This window comes from Pleurodeles waltl, chromosome 5 (genome assembly GCF_031143425.1).
Source record: "Pleurodeles waltl isolate 20211129_DDA chromosome 5, aPleWal1.hap1.20221129, whole genome shotgun sequence".
Classification (NCBI taxonomy): Eukaryota; Metazoa; Chordata; class Amphibia; order Caudata; family Salamandridae; genus Pleurodeles; species Pleurodeles waltl.
The window spans coordinates 590,346,617-590,361,365 of record NC_090444.1 but is presented as its reverse complement, the minus strand read 5'-3'; the positions used below and the strand labels follow the sequence as shown (position 1 = coordinate 590,361,365).

Below are 14,749 nucleotides of genomic sequence, written 5' to 3'. Positions count from 1 at the left end.
ATGATTGGCAGCAATGCCAATCAACGGACTAGTATCTCATGCAGGACAATCTGCAATTGTTCAATCAGTGGTACTAAATAAATAGCAAAGACCTTCAGTGGACACATCCAACCCATAATAAGTTGCAAAAGTGCTTGACAGGATCAAACACCTCATATTCCCCAAACAGAACGGCTCACATCAGGTCAGTGTTCCTATGGTGAACATGAAATCCCCAAAATACCCAGAAAGGATGCCCAAACTCTGAAATTGCTACAAGGCCATATAAATGATAGACATAACATAAGATAACATCCATTAAGCAGTGCACAATTCTACAGATTCAGGAAGTGCACTTACCTCAAAGTAGATCAAAACGAAAGATGGTCTGTGAATAAAAGTGCATTTTATTTTGAAGATTTTTGACGTTGGGTTCCTTAATTTCTGAGGTAAAATACCCTACATCAGGGTTTCCACCAAAGGCCTAGGAGGGACTTTGCAATGCTAAATTTTTGTGCTGCAAGAAATAAGAAATATCTACGTAAGAAAAATTTACATACAGTGAATCTAAATAAAATTCTTGTACATGGTCAGTGCTTAATCTGATACTCTAGTATTGCTATGGACCTCCCGTTTTAACATAGGACACCAGGAATTACATGCCTACCACATAATTGTATGCAATAACTTTTACAGCAGCAATTTTGATAGCTACTAGCAGACTTATTTAAAGTTTGAGTTTAGAGTTTGGCCAATGTCCCTTTTGCCGCCTTTAGAGTGTATGCAGATGTATGCATTCAAAATAAGGTGGAAACCACACCCACCAACTTTTCGGCGGATGTACTGCACCCTGCAAACTTTAAATAATTATCTTTTACAAACTTATATACTAATGTGAAATGCTTTAACTAGAAAAACTAATGTTGACACAAAACGTGACATCATTAGTGGCCGCCATTAGAGTAAAAGGCCTGTAAATGTTTTATAAACTGTATTAACTTAGCGATGACAAAAAAATATATTCTGTCCCTTTCAGAGCATGTTCTCTGCAAAAATAAATGCTGAAATAATACCAGTATTTCTTCTGTGTCTCTAGTAAAGGCCACAGCTAATGTTGAACATCTGCCAAAACACTGAAAACATCAACATTAGTAGAATGATTTCATGTCTGCAGTATAACACATTCTTTGTTCGAATCTGAAACTTGTTTAAAACCTTTATTAATGAAATGTATTTCTTTCAATATGAGTATTTTTTGTTCTCTACTGGGCCTGAGGCTGAGCAAGTCCACAGCGTGTAGTTATCAGTCTGACAAGCTGAGCTAAAGTATCAACTGCATGAGATCATCTGCGTAGAATTACAAGCTTCTTTTGTTTTAATCATGAGTTTATTCTGTGTTCCTACTAATGGAATGTGTTTCTCTTGAGGGAAAGAAGTGACCTGAAAATGTTTCTACTTCTTTGTAACTATCGTCCGGTAGCAGTGTATTCTGGAGTGGCTGAACAAAGGGCTCCACTGAACCATTTGGAAGTGTGCTTCAGATGCAACAATTAACATTGTTTGGGCTTACGCAAAAGGGAAAAGCAGCAAATCCAAAGCATTTAAACTAATATTATGATCCTTTAAATATATTTCTGATGGGTTGATGTTTTATGATTGGATGCTCACTTTTTATATGAAGTTTTTAACCAATGAGAACGTTTTGCAAGTTTAATTTAATGTTTGAGAATCAGACATTTGGGGTTCATTGCTTCTTGGTTTCCAGAGACTCAACTTCGCATTTTTGTGATCAGTCACTTTGACATTTCATGCTTTGCCAGTTAGTCTACTGACATTCTGGTACTTTATTATTTTGAGTTATTTCCCATGCTCCATGCAATGATGCTGGTGCTTACTTTGGCGCTCAATGCTTAGAGCCTGTAGCACTTTGCTGCCTGCCTTAGATAATTAACTTGGTGGTTCAGAGAACTGACAGTCCAAATTCTGACCTGTCACCCCTTTCCCCTGTCTCAATGCTGATGCGTCTGTCCCCCTAATGAAGCCATAACCTGATTGCTGATTACCCTAAGGAGAGGTAAATGTATGAATTATGTGTATTGTATTAGTCTTTTGTTTTTCAGGTACCAACTGCTACTGTTTTGATACTGCTGCTGTTTTGATAGTGTCATAGCTAGATGTTTTCTAAATGAATGTTACTAAAACATTACATGGAGCCCAACGTGCTAATGCTGATTTGAAGTGAGTGAGGTGTTTTTCTCTATGCCTATGATCTGACATTATTTTATTTCTGAATCAAATGTATCTTATCTCTCTTACACAATTATTTGTTATTGATTTGTGTTCAAACTATTGAGTTTATTGCTTTATTTGCTGTGTTTAAACTAAGATTATTCAGGCCAATTTGTCAGCCAGTGATGTTTCTTTATTAGTACCATTTGGTGTTGAGAATCATTTTTGTGACCTTAGCATTGTTAATATAGGGAAATAAATATTTTAATTGATATTAAAAGGTATGGTTATTTGTGGCAAAATTGGTCGTGGTGCGTTCTTTGTTGACTCTTTGGTGATTGTTATTATTTAATGCTGTTGTGTAATATGATACCTAACAATATTAAGATTAATCGACCTTAAAGCAGGGTCCAAATGTATACCTAGGCCCAGATTTATAGGGTTTTGGCACAGGGCAGCCAAGCAAGTCACCTTACTGTGCTCTATGTCAAAGATATACGGCAAGAATGTCAACATTTACCTCCCTGGAGCTCAAAAACTAGCACTGGTACCCCACTATATAAGGAAGATTGGTTTGGAAACTTATGCTGTGGGGGACTATCAGCAGCCAGGAAGAAGGTAGTACTCATGAAAGAAGAAGAATGTTTTGCATGTTCAATGATTTAGATGCAATTCATTCCAGGACATGGTCCTTGCCAGATAGAAAACATAAACAACTTTTTTATGAATACCGATGAGAGACATAACTTGTTTTTCTTTGGAGCAATGTATTTCGAGTGGTTAAGATGAGGCTTTGATATGTATTCATCAACAAAGACAGTGGCTCCCAACCTTTTGACTCCTAAGGACCCCAACTGAATCATTACTGGAAGCTGGGAACCACCAAGCAATTTGTATAATTTAAATTTCAAATATTAAAACATTAATTCACAAAAATACACCAACAAGTACACACCAAACAAATACCCGAATTACTAAAGTTATAATTATTTTATATTGAAAAAATATGTAAAAACTGAAAAATGTTAATGGGAAGGTTGGCGCTGCATCCCAGCAACTAACTTTTCAGTGATTGATTTTATTTACGAAGGCTGAATCCTCAGGGCAGATTCTACATTTCCCAAGCAATTTCAGTTTTAATTTTTTAGGTACATAAGATCAGAGAAAGCTTTTTCACATAAATATGTGGTGGGGGAAAGAAGGAAAATCCTAAGGCCCTCTCTTCTCTCATAGCCTCTCTTTCACATTTAATTCATTTGTGTTACAGCACCTCTTGTAACAGTGTAGGGTGTTGGAGCACTTCGCAGGGGACTACAAGGTGAAGGATTCACATGTCATCTACACTGGTAGGCATTTTCTAAGAGTGCTTGATCTAGAGTAGCACAAACTCAGGATTTAGAACATAACACTGTGATTAGCGTTGACTTTATTAATAAGAATGTATTTCTAAGCGAACAAACTTTTTCAGCAGCATTAGGAAAATGAAATACTGAGAAAAAAACATAACTTTCTAATTTGTGCCATGCAGTTTGCATGCAGCTCTTTTATGGCAGTTTATAGATCATTGTGCTAGCTTATGATTGTCACTTAGGAACTGCTCTGTAAGAAAAACATCTGTGTAACAAAAGCAGTAACCCATTGTGCTATGCACATTAAATACTGTTCTTTGCATGATACACTTTCCTTGCAGCATGCAAAACTGCTTCACAAAGGAAGTAATAAATATAAAAACATGCACTTTTCTGTCAGAGATCCCAGCTAGAGAAGTACCTTCCTGCCGGCCCAGGCATGGGGACCCGCTGGGAATGTGTCATGGACCCCTGGGGGGGGGGACAGACCCCAAGTTGGGAACCACTGGACTAAGACACTGCAAATATTAAATAACCCCCTATCCCAAATCTTTGTATACTTCAGCCCTTAAATCTCCATCAATGATGGATCTTATCGGTCATGCTATTTAAAATGTATGCAGTATAGGTTTTGGCATTCACCAATACGAAGATTACAATGAACTCATCCTCAATGTGTCACCAACATGTTAAATGCATACAGTCTGAGACGTAAATTCTTCCATTGGAATAGGAAGATGCCATCTACAGATTCATTCTTCACTTAGGTAACTTGGTTTAAAAGGTGTTACTCCCATTTTAAGTTCCAAGGGTAAATCTCTTCACTCTCTTGTGGGCGTTCATCCCTGTCTTGACCTGCACACACAGGGCTCGATTCACAAAGAAACAAGTAAATATATGTTTGTGGTGTACAACCATATTTCTGGGTGGATATTTGAGTTTCTGGAAGTCTGACAGGGTTACAATGATATTTGGCAAGCTGCGACAGTCCTGCACTCCAGGAAAAGATTCCTATTCACCTTTGAGATAAGGTATTTCTGTAAGTATAGTTCTAGGAAATGTACAATGAAATGCCAAAGTGGGTTGGAATAAGTGCAATTGCACTTCTTCACTGAAGTTAAACTTAAACACACAGGTGGTGATTACGAGTTTTGCGTTGTATATTGCTGACCGTCATGCTGGCGGCCGCCAGAACACCAGCACTGCTGGCGGTCTGGAGAACACCATATTATGACTGCTGGCAGCTTTCTGATAGTCTTCGGGCAGAAAACCACCAGCAGTCGTACTGGTGTTTGGCGGTGAAGAGGCGGTTCCACCCCTGTCACACCAAGAGAACACCACCCATCGTATTTTGATTTCAAATACAGTGTAGTGGTGTCCTGTTGGTGGGGAGCTGGTGGCGGCTGAAACGCCAGGACCCGTTCCCTTCCTGATGACCACCTTGGTGCAACAGGTAAGGTGATCATCCGACAGGGGAGGGAGAAAGATGGGGGGTGTTGTGCATGTGTGTGTGTTGTCTGCAAGTGTGAATTAAAGTGTGTATTCCTGTGTGTATGAGTGCGTGTATGCATGTCTGTTGGTGCGAATGAATGAGTGTACGTATGCATGTGAGTGAAGGAGGGTATGTATACGTGTGAGTGAAAGAGTGTATGTATGCGTGTGAGTGAATGCGTGCATGTAAGTGTTGGTGAATGAGTGTATGTGGGGTGCGTGTGGGTGTGTGTGTGTGCATCTATACGGGGATAGTGAGGGGATATGGGTGCTGACACTGAAAAGGGTGGGGGGTAATGACATGGAAGGGGGTATTGTAGTTGCAGGCGGGGTTGGGGGAGTGGTCTTCCAGTGACAGGAAAGGAATGTTTTGTCACTTGCAGCCTTTCCGCCAGGGTTTTCGTGGAGGTGCTACAGCCATGGAAACCGTGGTGAAAAGGAGACTCATAATATCGCCGGCAGTCTTCATTGGACTGCCGGGTTGGAGATGCTGATCTCTGGCCCGGCAATCCGTCCGCACTGGCGGTAGCAGCAGGGATGGGGCGGTTTGGCAGAGGCCAAACCACCACACTCGTAATGTGGCGGTCTTCACCATCGGCCTGTCGGTGGTGGGACTGCCACCGTGAGTCTGGCGGTCAGAAGACCATCAGACTCGTAATGAGGGCCACTGTTTCTGCTATGCAACCACCAATTTTGGTGGTATTACATTCTGAATGGCAAGTTGAAAGCGCGTTTTCTCTTGCACTTGACAAGTGTAAATCTTTTCTAGATAGGGTACACCAAAAAAAGGTTTGTGAATACCAATAACAAGTTTCTAATTGTGTGGAAACTCTCCATGGCAATCCAGCTCAGAACGTCTACTCCTATTCAATGGAACAGATATTGCATATCAAATCACGCTCTATTAGGCTAATACTAGGTGTGTTTAACAGGAATTTTAACTCCTAAATCATTTATTTGGCATATGTGAGCAGTATTTTACATGTGCAATTGGCTTTGTGAATCACACCCAGTATTCCTTGTTTTATTCATAATGTTTTAATAAAAATGAAAAACTCAACCTCTTGACTAGCTTTCATCCCAATGCTATCAATTTTGAGGTAATGTCATCAATACTAGCATCTCTTTTTTTCCCTTATGGTGCCAGCCTGGTGATACAAGGGGAGCCAGGCATTGAGACCCAGTTAGGCCAATCATGTATACTCTTCTGGAGCTGCCATGGGAGACCAGAATCCAACTGAAAGTTGCATGCTAGTTCTCACATTCAGCATTGTCTATTAATTTTGCTTAAAATGTACATTTCTCACAGTAATCAAATGTCCTTAGAAGCAAAAATGTTGCCTTGTAAATCCATTACAAAAGCTTACATTGAGGTAATTGTTATCAATTCAATTTTAAATAGTAATACAGATTGGCAACCAGTGAGAGGTGAAATTGTTACGGTCCATTTGTGATGGGTACTTTTAATAATTCTCATGAAATTAGTTAAAAGTGTTTGTATCACAGCACGAATCCTGTTTTATAACATATTTCATTAAGTGCTCAGGTGCCTACACTTTGGGGGTGATTCTAACCCTGGCGGTCCAAGACCGGCAGGGCTAAAATGACGGGGGCACCGCCAACAGGCTGGCGGTGCCCCGCTGGGCATTCTAACCGCGGCGGTTCGGCCGTGGTCAGAAGTGGAAAACCGGCGGTCTCCAGCCGGTTTTCCGCTGCCCAAATGAATCCTCCATGGCGGCGCAGCAAGCTGCGCCGCCATGGAGGATTCTGACACCCCATACCGCCATCCTGTTCCTGGCGGTTCTCCCGCCAGGAACAGGATGGCGGTATGGGGTGTCGCGGGGCCCCTGGGGGCCCCTGCAGTGCCCATGCCAACGGCATGGGCACTGCAGGGGCCCCCGTAAGAGGGCCCCAAAAAGAATTTCAGTGTCTGCTTTGCAGACACTGAAATTCGCAACGGGTGCAACTGCACCCGTCGCACCTTCCCACTCCGCCGGCTCAATTCTGAGCCGGCGTCCTCGTGGGAAGGTAGTTTTACACTGGGCTGGCGGGCGGCCTTTTGGCGGTCGCCCGCCAGCCCAGTGTAAAACACAGAATAGCCGCAGCGGTCTTCCGACCGCGGTGCGGTCTTCTGGAGGGGGGAAGTCTGGCGGGCGGCGGAGACTTAGAATCACCCCCTTTATCTCTGCATTAAATATAGGAGAATATAAACACGAGTACCTGAATGCATTTTACTTATTTTCTGGCAAATGATTACTGTTGGAAATGGCCCTTTTTGCAGGGTCATCCCCAATCTTTTTGCCTCCTGCCTCTTTTTTTTTTCCTGACCTGTTGCTGTTGGCTTTTGAACTCTGAGCACTTTACCACTGCTAACCAGTTCTAAAGTGCATATGCTCTCTGTGTAAATTGTATGTGATTGGTTTATCCATGATTGCCATATTTGATTTACTAGTAAGTCCCTAGTAAAGTGCACTAGAGGTGCCAGGGCCTGTAAATCAACTGCTACTAGTGGGCCTGCAGCACTGGTTGTGCCACCCACATAAGTAGCTCTGTAATCATGTCTCAGACCTGCCACTGCAGTGTCTGTGTGTGCAGTTTTAACTGTAAATTCGACATGGCAAGTGTACCCACTTGCCAAGCCTAACCCTTCCCTTTTCTTACATGTAAGGCACCCCTAAGGTAGGTCCTAGGTAGCCCCAAGGGCAGGGTTCAGTGTATGGTTAAGGTAGGACATATAGTAATGTGTTTTATATGTCCTGACAGTGAAATATTGCTAAATTCGTTTTTCACTGTTGCAAGGCCTATCCCTCTCATAGGTTAACATGGGGGCTACCTTTACATCTGATTAAAGTGTAGATTCCCTTTGGGAGCGAATGGACATGTGGAGTTTGGGGTCTCTGAGCTCACAATTTAAAAATACATCTTTTAGTAAAGTTGATTTTAAGATTGTGTGTTTGAAAATGCCACTTTTAGAAAGTGAGCATTTTCTTTCTTATACCATTTCTGTGACTCTGCCTGTTTGTGGATTCCCTGTCTGGGTCAGTTTGACAGTTGGGCTGGTTGCACCTCACAGTAGACAGTGACACAAAGGGAGCTGGGGTGTAGTCTGCATTTCCTGATAAGCCATCTGTGCTAGGCGGGAGGGGAGGAGTGGTCACTTACACCTGAAAGGGCTGTGCCTGTCCTCACACAATGCCGTCTCCGACCCCCTGGTGAGTGTCTGGGGCCTGGCCTGGGAAAGGCAGATTTCACATTCAAAAGAGACTTTACTTTGAAGTAGGCCTACTTCAAAGGAGAAATTGGGTATAAGAAGGGCACCCAAAACCACAGACTTTAGATCACTTCTGGACATCAAGAAGAACCTCTGCCTGGAGACTGGAGAAGAGCTGAAGAGCTGAGGAGAAGTGCTGCCCTGCCTGTGACTGTGCTTTGTGGAGCTATCCTGCGTTGCTGCTTCTGCCAGAGTACGAGGGCAAAGACTGGACTTTGTGTGCCTTCCATCTTGTGAAGAAATCTCCAAGGGCTTGATTTAGAGCTTGCCTCCTGTTGTTTGAAGTCTCAGGGACAGCAAAGACTTCTCTCTGCCAGCACCTGGAGTCTATGGAGAGACTCCTGCTCTGACAAGTGGTGCCCTATCCAGTCCCTGGGCCCTTAAAAGGAAAGCTGGTGGAAATCCAAGGAAATCGACTTCGGACGACTTCGGAACGACGCTGCTGCTGAATCCGGTGACGCCACCTGCAACCGACTTTGTGATCTTTGCTGGAACGTGACGACCTTTGCTGACGAGACGCCGCTGTAGCCCTGCTGAAGTCTGTGACTCTGTGGAAGTCGCCGCACCACGTCGTGACTGACGCCGTTCGAAGTGCGCAGATTCAATGTTTCGCACAGACGCCGTGATCCATGACTTTGCGCATCGACTTGTTTTCACTCTTCACCAAAGGTACTCTACTTGGGGGTCTACGCGAATCCGTGTCCGGCGCCGTTGGTGTCGGCTTGTTGGGAACGACTCAGTCACAATGCCGTGTTAACACCTCCTCGAAGCATTTTGTGTTTTTAAGCACTATTTTTGAGTTTAATCTTTAAAAATTCATAACTTGACTTGTTTATTTTGGATGTTTGTCGTTTTGGTCTTGTTTGTTTAGATAAATATTTCCTATTTTTCTAAATTGGTGTTGTGTCATTTTGTAGTGTTTTCATTAAGTTACTCAGTGTGTTGGTACAAATACTCTACACCTAGCACTCTGAAGTTAAGCCTACTGCTCTGCCAAGCTGCCAAGGGGGAAGTGGGGTTAGCTGAGGGTGATTCTCTTTTACCCTGACTAGAGTGAGGGTCCTTGCTTGAACAGGGGGTAACCTGACTGTCAACCAAAGACCCCATTTCTAACAATTACCCTGTCTAGGATCATAGAACAATGTGCATGTGCAGCTGTTTCTTACATTACTTCGTTCCACTTCACTCGAAGTGTGGTCACTGCTTATCACACATGACACCAAAACACTTCCCATATTGGCCACTCTCACCACTCGGTCTGAGAAAACGTTTGCTTACAACAATGAAGTCTTCTGTAATTTTGTACATGAAATGCTTGAGATGACTCAATTGTGGCACTTTGTGTAATTGAGATTTACTTCAGATACAAATTCTACAGTGGAGAGCATGGGAAGAATATGAACGAACCAAGCACAAGCAGCTGTTGTTCCCATCTGATGTGATTTTTGCTATCTTTTTAGAGCAAAATGCATTTCTGTGTCAAAAAAGGAGATGATGGTGAATTTAGCACAAAACATTCAAATCAATTTCCATTTCTAAACCAACCTGACAATTTGTCAAATGTGTACTTGCATTACCCCTGATTTGGAAGGTAAGGGTTTGTAACTGTTAAAAACATTAGTACCACTCACCCATAATAAAAAGAGTATGTATATTGGTTTTCTTGTTGATGCAGCGATGTCAATGTTTAAATTATTGTTTACTAAAATAACATGGTATGAAGTATAATTACTTTTGATGCTGTAAATCTAATGTTTTCTAATATGTGAATTTTAATTTTTGATGCATTGTTTAAATAAATTATCTTTGTACATAATTAGAATCATTTCTTTAATTAAATATTCAATATGCCTACAATTGCTCAAGAATTAAAGTTCAGTTTGTTTTGGATGTACAAGTACAATACATTCATGTTACGAGTTGTGTGGTTTTTCAGAAGGTAGGTTAAATGGTGTTTTTTTTAAACAAATGTAATTATGGTATATTTCTTTTAAATATGAGATTCAATTATTTTGATTCGTATTTCTGTGTGCATAAATAAACTATTGCAGAGTTATTGTTGCGAAAAATACTTCTTAAAATATATTTATTTATATATTTAAAACGCTATGTTTGTCAACATCGGGTTTCATGTCTTTTTGGGTCATATAATTTCCTTTTTATGTTTAGTTTATTGTTTTAATGGTTTACTAGGCCTTTAAGTGGGGTGGTGGTTTAATGTAATAACTGTGATTTATTATTTTTAAATATTGTCTGTGGTTTTATATTTATTAGACATGTTTACATTTTATATTTGAAAGAAATAAAATGTTTACAATAATGTATGTGTTATAATACTATTTCTGAAGTATGATTTGTGGTTCATTTGTTTAACTATGTGATATATCTATTGTGTTTCTCTTAAATGAAAAAGGAAATTTTATGTGATTCATAAATATTAAACAATTATTTTGCTAAACATATTTTATTTAAATACCATTCCCACACTTTTCTAAAATATATATGATATATAATGCACTAGAAAAATGCATCCCACTCCCCAAAGTTATACTGTCTCCCCAATAATTGTTGCACTGGAATTAGAAAAGAGAATCTAATTAAAATGATTAATGTGTTTTTCCCAATGTTAGTGAAACTGGAGTTAAAATAGTAAATCTCATCTCTTTTAATTCATGCACCCAATTATTGTTATGGTGGTGTTAGAATAATAAATACCACCTCTTTCATTATAGCAATGTTCCCAATTTTAGATGGATTAGAGATACATTTGTAAATCTCTTGGATCCCCTCCATTTATGTAATCCCTCAATGTTGGATTGAATTTAGAATAATAAATCTGACCTGCTTCATTTATATGCCTTTCCAACTTTTAGTTGAATTGGAGTTAGAATAGCAAATTTCACCCTCTTGATGTATGCACTTTGCTCCAATGTTTGTAGGACAGGCGTTATAATTGTAAATTGAACCCCTTTCATTTATGCACTTTTACCAATTTACCCCAAATTATGCATTTTCTTCATTATTTTGGGGCCTGGTGTTAAAATAGTTAAACTAACCCTTTATAATAAACAATTTTCCCAATGTTTTCTGGCCTAGATTTAGAGGAGTAAATTGTAACCTAGCCTTTATAAAATTATTGATTTTAATGCTTATAATTTTGTAAATAACAAAGTACAGATATGCATTTTTAGTTACTTTATCTGATGTTTTTTGTTCTAGTTCGACTTTTAAAGGTATTTATTTTATTTATGAATAGATTTTAAAAGGTTTGATGTGTAATACTTTATTATTTAAATAATTTACAATGTTGATTTAATACAGTATGGGCCGTATTTATACTCCGTTTGCGCCGAATTTGCGTCGTTTTTTTTTACGCAAATTCGACGCTAAACTAACGCCAACTAACGCCATATTTATACTATGGCGTAGAGGCGAATAGCGCCAAAGTTCCCGGAATGTGCGTCATTTTTTAGCGTGAACCCCTTCCTTGCGTTAATGATATGCAAGGGAGGCGTTCCCGTCTAAAAAATGACTCCCAGGCCTTTACGTGGTATTTATACTCCCGGGCAAAAGAGACGCCCGGGAGTGGGCGTGGCTAAAAACGGCGCATTTGCGCCGCTTTTTAACGCCTGGGTCAGGCATGGCGTTAAGGGACAAGTGGGCTCAAAATGAGCCCACAGTGCCCTCCCCTGCCCCCAGGGACCCCCCCTGCCACCCTTGCCCACCCCAGGAGGACACCCAAGGCTGGAGGGACCCACCCCAGGGACATTCAGGTAAGTATTTTTTTATTTTTTTTAAATAATTTTTTGTGGCATAGGGGGGCCTGATTTGTGCCCCCCTACATGCCACTATGCCCAATGACCATGCCCAGGGGACAGAAGTCCCCTGGGCATGGCCATTGGGCAAGGGGGCATGACTCCTATCTTTACAATGATAGGAGTCATGTTGATGGGGGATGGGCGTCGAAAATAAATGGCGCAAGTCGGGTTACGACGATTTTTTCGACGTAACCTGACTTGCCCCATTTTAAGACGCCCATGCGTCATTTTCCCCCTACGCCGGCGCTGCCTGGTGTACGTGGTTTTTCTCGCGCACACCAGGCAGCGCCGGTCTGCTTGCGCCGGCTAACGCCATTCCATAAATACGGCGCCCGCATGGCGCTTCAGAATGGCGTTAGCCGGCGCAAAACTTTTTGACGCTAAACTGCGTTAGCGCAGTTTAGCGTCAAAAAGTATAAATATGGGCCTATATGTTCTCTGAATACACTGTTGGTGACTTTATCGTGTATAAAGTATGTAGTTTCCTGAGAGATTTTTATAACGTTAAATTTAGGCATATTTAGTAAAAGGTGCTAAAAAAACTTGTGTTAGAAATTCAATTACATTTTCTTTCATTCAAATGATCTCTAAAAATTAATGTTTAAAATTATGAAGGGGTTTGCATTTTTTATGAAAATGTTTAAATTATATATTTTTTTGCTTGTTTGGAATGTCTATTATACAAATATTTTAAAAAGTAGTTGCACTTTAGACAGAATTATTGTGAATCTACTTACATTATTGGTTCAATATTTTCTAATCTATGGTGGCAATTCACAAAAGCATTTATGAGTATGCATGTAGTACTACAGGAATACTCTTTAACATGCTCTTACAAGCCTTTATTAATTGGCCCAACACGAACAATCCTTTCTAATTAATAGTGCAAAGAAGGTGCAGTCATTCTATTGGTACTAATTGCATAGTACTAAAATAGCTACAATAGTTTGTGTGCATAGGTGAATGTTTGAGTACTCTATGTGGCCTAGCTGCTGGGTTCTGGTCAGCAGCCTTTTTCCAGTGTGTTACATCAACCTCACAAGTGGCATATTTTTGTAATGTTTGAGTACTCTATGTGGCGTAGCTGCTGGGTTCTGATCAGCAGTCTTGTTCCAGTGTGTTACATCAACCTCACGAGTGGCATATTTTCGTAATCAACATTTAGGACACTATGGGCCATATTTATACTTTTTGACGCAAAACTGTGCTAACGCAGTTTTGCGTCAAAAAAATTTGCGCCGGCTAACGCCATTCTGAAGCACCATGCGGGCGCCGTATTTATTCAATGACGTTAGCCGGCGTTAGCCGGCGGAGCTGGCTGGTGTGCGTCAAAAAAAATGATGTACACCAGGCAGCGCCGGCGTAGGGGAAAATGGAGCTTGGGTGCCAAAAAATGGGGCAAGTCAGGCTGAGGCAAAATTTTCACCTCAACCCGATTTGCGCCATTTTTTTTGACTCCCAACCCCCATTGAAATGACTCCTGTCTTAGCAAAGACAGGAGTCATGCCCCCTTGCCCAATGGCCATGCCCAGGGGACTTATGTCCCCTGGGCATGGTCATTGGGCATAGTGGCATGTAGGGGGGCACAAATCAGGCCCCCCTATGCCACAAAAAAAAAAAGAAAATATTACTTACCTGAACTTACCTTATGTTCCCTGGGATGGGTCCCTCCATCCTTAGGCGTCCTCCTGGGGTGGGCAAGGGTGACAGGGGGTGTCCCTGGGGCATGGGAGGGCACCTCTGGGCTCCTTCCGAGCCCACAGGTCCCTTAACGCCTGCCCTGACCAGGCGCTAAAAAACGACGCAAAAGCGGCTGGATGTCATTTTTTTTTACCCGCCCACTCCCGGGCGTGATTTTTGCCCGGGAGTGTAAATACGGCGCACATGCCTCGGAGTAAATTTTTTAGACGGGAACGCCTACCTTGCATATCATTAACGCAAAGTAGGTGTTCACGCTAAAAAGTGACGCAAACTACATGGACTTTGGCGCTAGACGCGTCTAACGCCAGAGTATAAATATGGAGTTAGTTTTGCGTCAAATTTGCGTAAAAAAAACGACGCAAATCTGGCGCAAACAGAGTATAAATATGCCCCTATGAGCCTGATTACGAGTTTGGCAGTCGGACGATCCGACCGCCAAACTCAGGGGGATGAGACCTCCGTCCACCCGGCGGCCTAACCTCCAGTTATATTAGGATGTTCCCACAGGGCTGACCGGCAGGAACATTGTGTTATGACATTCCCGCCAATCAGCCAGGTGAGAACAGTGCTACGGTATTGGTCTTAGTTCCCTTAAGGCAACCATGGCCAATACCGTAGCACAACAGCACCCTCAGAATGTGCACTGTCTGCAAAGCAGACAGAGCGCATTTTACGGGTGCTGGACATTAGAGGTCCTGCACTGCCCAGAACATGGTCGTGGGCAGTGCAGGAGCCCCCCTGAGGCCCACAGCACTTCCTTCCCACCAGCCTTTTCATGGTGGTTAAACCGGATTCAGCACTGCCATGGCTGACCACAACTCCAACCACCATCAGCCCATCAGGAACCATGTTCCTGGAGGGCACGGCAGACCCTGGGGGTCTGACTGCCAAGGTCATAATGTGGTGGTGGA

The 14,749-nt window shown here is 41.8% G+C and overlaps 1 protein-coding gene across 8 annotated transcripts in view; it reads right to left on the bottom strand.

The window, feature by feature from the left end:
* The window catches only part of CHRM3 (cholinergic receptor muscarinic 3), a 3,010,830-nt gene that overhangs the window by 1,273,350 nt on the left and 1,722,731 nt on the right, over window positions 1–14,749 (bottom strand). For all 8 annotated transcript variants that reach the window (XM_069234407.1, XM_069234404.1, XM_069234410.1 and 5 more), the window contains one exon: window positions 340–496. The gene's annotated coding sequence lies outside the window, so the exon portion shown is untranslated. The remainder of the gene's footprint in view (window positions 1–339; window positions 497–14,749) is intronic.